Consider the following 5,915-nt stretch of genomic DNA (forward strand, 5'->3'; position numbering starts at 1 on the left):
TTTAATAAATAAAACTTTAATATTTTCATTATAATAAATTTATTTAATTATTTCACTTTAATAAATGTACTAATAATATAACTTTACAAAGTTTGAAATCAATTTTTGTTTCCATTTTTAATTATGTTTAGGGTTAGGGTTCAAATTAGTTTAGTTTTTAATTGGGTTTATCATTGAGGTTAAATTTGGTTTAAGGTTAGGGCTCAATTTGATTTCATATTAGAATTAAAGTACAATTTAGTTGAGGATTAAGGTACACTTTGATTTAGGATTAGGGTTTAATTTGGCATGATGTTTTTAATTATTATGTTTAGTGATAAGGTTCAATTTGGTTTGGTGTTTAATTATCTTTAAGTTTATGGTATAATTTAGGTGAGGGTTTACTTTGTGCTAGAGATTTAAAAGGATATGGTTCAATTTAGGTTTTGGTTTAGTAATAAGGTTTAATTTATTTAATAATAATAATATGATATTATCATTATTTTATTTAAATTAATAAAGTTGACTAATAGCTATAATTATTTTTTCATTTATATAATAAAGTTAATCCTATTTGAACTCCAACAATAAATTTAATCCCAAGCTTTATTGTATAATGATAATCCAAACTCTAACCCAAATTGAACTCAAACTATAACTCCACCTTAACATTTATCATTATTGAACTCTAACTCTAAGTTTAATTAAATCCATAGTAATTATATCCTTACTTTAATTATATTCTAACTATAATCCTAACCATTAGTGCTATTAACCTCTAACCTTAACCCTAACCTAATTGAATCCTAAATTTGAATAGTCCTAACAACAATATTTATTGTATAAACATAACCCCAATTGTAATGCAAATTGAACCCTAGTAGAATCCTAAATATATTGTAACTAACCATAATTGAATCTGATCATCTAGCATAAATTGAACCCTAGATCCCTAACATAATTTGAACCCCATGTTCTTAAACATAATCTCAAGCTATATCTAACCCAAATCCTAATCCAAAATGAACTACAACTATAACCTAAGTGAATAGTAATCTTAATTAACCTTAAACTTCATTATAAGTTTTATTTAATTAGGTTTAGGGTAAGAGTTGACTTTGATTTAGTAAGACGGTTCAATATGGTTTAGGGTTAGTGTTTAATTTTGTTTCATGTTCAATATGGTTTAGGGATATGGTTCAATTTTATTTAGTATTGGTTTAGGGATATGGTTCAATTTGATTTAGTATTAGGGTTACAATTTAAGTTGGTTTAGAGTTAAAACTCAATTTGGTTTAGTGTTAGGATAAGGATTAAATATAAAATTAGTGTTAGAGTTGGGATTAAAATAGCAACCCTAATTTAGTAAAGGTTATGGTTAAATTAGATTTAGTGTTCAACTATTTTTAAGATTAGATTTTTATTTAGTTTAGTGTTTAATTATATTTAAGATTAGGATTCAATTTAGTATATGTTAGGATTAAGGTTAAATTTGGTTAATGATTAGGGTTAAGGTTCAATTTGATTTCTAGAGTGAGGGCTTAGTTTGATTTAGTCTTAAATTAGGTTTAGGGTTAGGGTTCAATTTAGTTCGCGCTATTAAAGTTAGGGTTGAATTAGGTTTAGTATTATAGTTAAGAATTTAATTAGGATCATAAATAGCATTCAATATGTTGAGTTCAATCTAATCAACTATTGAATTAGCTTTAGGGTTAGGGTTGGAATTTGGGTTCTAGTTTAGTGTTAAGGTTTGATTAAATTAAGGGTTAAAGTTTATTTTAGATTAGTGTGAGGGTCCCAACTATATAGAGAATGAGATAAAGATTGATATTCAATTTAATTTAGTGTTCAATTCCATTGAAAGTTAAGATTAGAATAATTTTAGTGTTCATTTAGGTCACACGAAATCCGTTTGTACACAAGAAAAAATGACAGGTTACATAAAATTCAATTGTACACGACAAGATGAACATTTAGTGACTTTACTTGGTGTGTATGATTCCAAGATTTGTTAATTTAAGTTTATATCTCTAGGGCTCTGTACTTACTTTGATGGCTCACATCATGATTATAAATGTAATGCAAAATTTGAAAAATGTAATGCCCGTCTCTTGTTACTTTTTTCCATACAGGGAAAACAAGCTATAAACTGGAATTATCAGAGACGGGGAGTAGAGAGGAGCATAGCTCTCATATAATGTCCGACAGCTTATCAGTTATTTTCCTTGTCCTTGGTATATGGGATTTCCTCCCAATCGTCATGTTATCTTTCTATTTTTCAATTAATTTCATGGAATCACAATACTACCATTAAATATTATCATCACGCTCTCAAACTCCATTTTAATGATACACATTTTGTTGAATGAAAAACATATAGTTTGATAATTCTACAAGAAAAAAGTTAATCACTATAGTCAGCGATACATGTTTATGCAGACCATTACATATCTATTATTTCCTTTAACATGGACTCATGGAAACAGCCTATAGTCAAATATATCTCCTCTCGTAGCCCTGGTGAGTGTGCCTGGCTCAGAAGTGGCATCCCCTTTTAGAAAAAGGGGAAAACAAACATGGCATCCTGCTGGGTTGTGCCACATCTCAGTATGATTAAAAACTAGAGAGATGTGAAATGACCCAACTGAATTCTGAAAAATGGGTAGTCACTATACTGTCTAAATAAAACTTCAGTAACAAAAAAATAGTAGACCTAGATTGAGCCAAAATGCAAAGTTCTGATGGTGGGTTCTGTAAACAGGAGACATTGTCTAAAATGTCATAGAGAGATTATTTGATCTCTTGCTATTCTTCTTGTTCACACAGTTTGTCAAACGCAATACATCTATACCCTCTAGCACAAAGCACATAGGCAATGAAATCAATTAAAGTGAGACCTGCCAACAGAAAGTAGAAAAGATCCATGTGTCCATGGTTAAGGTTTGCAGGTATCCAACCAGGACTGTTCTACGTCTTTGTAATGTCCATAACAATTGTCACTAGCAAACTGCTGACATAATTTCCCAGTGACAGAGAGTTCATGCAAAGGGCACTTCCAAAGCTTCTGAGTGCATCAGGTGATTGGTTATTGAAAAATTCTAACTGGCCCACATACATGAACACCTCTGAAGCCCCTATTAAATAATAGGGAGGAATTTGCCAGAAAATGCTGAGGGAGCTTGTGTTATGATCTTTATTGCTAGCTGCTTTTAATCTATACACCTCAACTAGACCAGCGACAACCATGGCAAACATGCCCAATATCAAGCCCACACCCATCCTTTGCAACTCAGTTAGAACCTTTGAATTCCAGAGATCTTGAAACCCAAAGGAACCAATGCCTTTCTATAGGCAACTATCCATATTACGACACTAAAAATGTCGAACATTGACATTGCAGCAGGTGGGACACTGAAGTTGCCCAGGGAAGTATCCATTACAGCACCTTGTTCTGCAAACAAAGATGCCGTTTGGGTGAATACAACTGAGTAAATAATTGCGCACAACCAGATTGGGAGTAACCTCAAAATGCACTTGAGTTCTTCCACTTGTGTAACAGTACAAAGTCTCCACGGATTTTTGGGGTTTCCCTCCACTTTGTCATCTCCTGTTTCTATTGCTGCCTTGTCAAGAAACCAGTACAAATCAATCCAATTAAAAACTGGATTTTTGCATTATAATTTATGACCTTCATTAAATCATGTTTGCAGTTGACAAACTTGAATTCTGAACTGTGCAGTATTTTCGACTTCCATTGATTGCACTATGTTTACTAGACAGTTCATAAAGCTCCTCAGCATCTGATGGGAGCTTCAACCTATATTCTCTGGTTACTGCTAAAAACACTATGGTGGATATTATGGCTGCTAGAGCAGACACCCAAAATCGTAATGGCCGCATGCCATTATTCTCAAATTAACCAAGTAGCGTGTTAGAAAATAGAGAACCAAGGTTAAAAGCAAGGTAGAACCAGCTGAAAAAGGCTACTTTTAATTTTGCTTCTGTTTCATCTTCTTCATCAAACTGATCTGCCCCGAAAGTAGCTAAAGAGGACTAGTATCCTCCGTTTCCTAAAGCCACAAGATAGATAGACAAGTAGAACAATCCAACTGCTGCAGGAGTAGCATTTTCACAGTTTAGAGTTCCATCTCCACATCCAGAAGGCTTCAATAAGAGCAGTTGAGATGACAATGCTAGAAGAACTAGGCCCTTTTTGTCAAAGAAACTTAATAAATTAGGGTTTCTTGTAAGGCTACCATAGTCTATAATCTCTATAGATTATTCCTTCTAATTTTCAAATTCATTACAACTTTGTTTGCAGTATTATCCATATTTTAAACAAACAAAAACTATCCTATAATGATTGACAGAAATATTTATTTATTTCTATAGCAGGGTCAGGCCTCTTGCAATAAGCAATATTATATCCATGACTCCACATAGTTTTTCCAATATAGAAAAATTGCATTTGGAAAATTTTCATACTTAGTAGAGAAAATACTATCAATCTATATATTTTTTCTAGCATGGATAAAATTGTATTTGGCAGATTTTCTTACTAAAGACTTGAATAGGTGCAGGCAAACTAGCACATGCCCCGTGAAGTCCATCAGGTGCCTGTCTGGAAATATATCAACCAGTTCTCTAACCATCAGCCCAAAAACTAGAAAATTGAATTGAAATAAACTGAATGACCTTAACTTACCCCAAAAAATATACAAACAAAGCTAGAGCATATCCTGAAGTTCCCCATGTATGAATCACTCATAAACGCCCCCAAAAAAGAAAAACATATAAACTGTTCGAGTCCACTTGCTGACATTATTTGCTGCTGATGCATTGCTCTGCTTAGGTACTCTTGTCAAGAACAAAACCAGATTTACACCAACTCCAAAGAATACTAGTGTGGCAAATCCTTGGTTTACTAGTAAAAATCATGTACAAGTACAATGAGCCATTGTATCATGATGTGCAGGTGCCATAATTGATATGACCAATTAACTTACAAATTTGTGCCCATATGCTGTGGGAGAGAACCCTTATCATTGGTTTACTACTAGCATCATGTAGAAGAACAATTAATCAAAATAACATATTTATAAAGTGTCAGCTAACATGGCCAGTTAAAAGATTATATTAGGTATTTTCAACTTTTATCAATCAGTAAAAATAAACACACAGTTTGAGAGTACCTAATATCAGAATTGCAGATTTCCGACAACCTGTGTGAGCTTTGAGAACTGGTCTTCCAAATCTATCAACAGTACCATCTTTAGTATATTTAAGATTCTCCTCCTCCATAGTATATGACACTGAACTTTTATGGACATTTAGCTACATCCCGTTGTGTTTACTTATCCACATAGATTCAATAGGAGGACATCAATTTCGTGCTTTCTGGTTTTCTTGGTTGAATTGAACAGAAACCATTTTTGTTACAGAAACCACTGTTATAAATGTAAAAATCTTAAACATTTTCATTACAGAAACCACTACTAACATTAGATGAGACGAACATCTTTTTAGGAGGAAGTATTAGACATATTTACTCAAAAAGTCATTAGGTTATCGTATCAAATATTATTTAATAAGAAAAGGCTTGATGTCACAGGATGAAATAATTAAAAAAATAATATTCAATAGATAAAGTTGGTTACAGATGCTACCTTATCTTACCAAGATATATGAAAGCAGATTCATCGAGAAAATTATATATATATATAGTTTTCATTAAAAACTAATATTGAAAATATAAGTCATATTTTAAATAAAGCGGAAATTTGTTATTAAAAAAAAATTATGCTAAATTTTGTTGTATTAGTTATAATAAGAATAATGAATATAGGTTTATTAAATTTTAAACAATTGATAGTGACTTTAAATTAAATGATTTTGAATGAGTTTTATAAATTAAATGATTTTGAATGAGTTTTATA

The 5,915-nt window shown here is 31.7% G+C and overlaps 1 pseudogene; it reads right to left on the bottom strand.

Annotated features, from left to right (window-relative positions):
* Positions 1 to 2,769: 2,769 nt before the first annotated feature.
* On the bottom strand, positions 2,770 to 5,280 carry LOC131061185 (protein NRT1/ PTR FAMILY 7.2-like; annotated as a pseudogene).
* Positions 5,281 to 5,915: the final 635 nt, after the last annotated feature.

This window comes from Cryptomeria japonica, chromosome 4 (genome assembly GCF_030272615.1).
Source record: "Cryptomeria japonica chromosome 4, Sugi_1.0, whole genome shotgun sequence".
In the NCBI taxonomy this organism is placed as follows: Eukaryota; Viridiplantae; Streptophyta; class Pinopsida; order Cupressales; family Cupressaceae; genus Cryptomeria; species Cryptomeria japonica.